At 35.4% G+C, this 698-nt stretch overlaps 1 protein-coding gene across 25 annotated transcripts in view; it reads right to left on the minus strand.

The window, feature by feature from the left end:
* The window catches only part of LOC119593731 (myoneurin-like), a 102,537-nt gene that overhangs the window by 68,051 nt on the left and 33,788 nt on the right, over positions 1 to 698 (minus strand). The window lies entirely within an intron of this gene.

Raw genomic sequence — 698 nt, forward strand, 5'->3', positions numbered from 1 at the left:
TCTACATAAATCTGATACAGAGTAAAAACAATGTTACAATCCTACATTCCTTAATATCTACAATCTTATCATAAAAACTAAAAAAATAATTAGAGCATTAACATGAACTATCTCCAATTTCTTTCTATCTAATTAGATCTTCATATGAACTGAAATCATTTAATGCAAAAGCTAAACACAAAATAAATAATCCTAATAAATCAAGCAACACATCTCATTAAAAAGGCTACAAAGGTATAACATAACCAATAGAAAGTTCAAAAACATACATTTACCAATACAGTACTTGATGACCCATTCATGCTAGACAACATCTCATCACATCATAACAAACTGGGCCCAAATGCCTGGTGGAATGTATCTAAGCTACACACAGTTGAGCCTGCACTAAGCGATATGAACTAAATGGTTGTTTGCTTGTTTGGCCCTGACTATGGTCAGTGAGGAAATACAGCCCCTTTGTCTCTTTGCCACTGCCAAAAACATAGAGAATGGGGTAAATATATGTCTCCCATGCTTCTAACATTTCACTCAAGTAGCTGACTGCATTTGAAGCCCAGCAAGTGGCCTGGTATGGCACCAGGAAATCTTGTCATGAATGAATTAAGAAAGAAATCAGTGATGCATATTTCTTTCAGTCATTTTACATGTGTTTAGCTTACTGGCAACTCAGCTTTGAAGTGGGGAAAAGCTGGGAT

The sequence above is a fragment of the Penaeus monodon genome, chromosome 32 (assembly GCF_015228065.2).
Source record: "Penaeus monodon isolate SGIC_2016 chromosome 32, NSTDA_Pmon_1, whole genome shotgun sequence".
Taxonomy (NCBI): Eukaryota; Metazoa; Arthropoda; class Malacostraca; order Decapoda; family Penaeidae; genus Penaeus; species Penaeus monodon.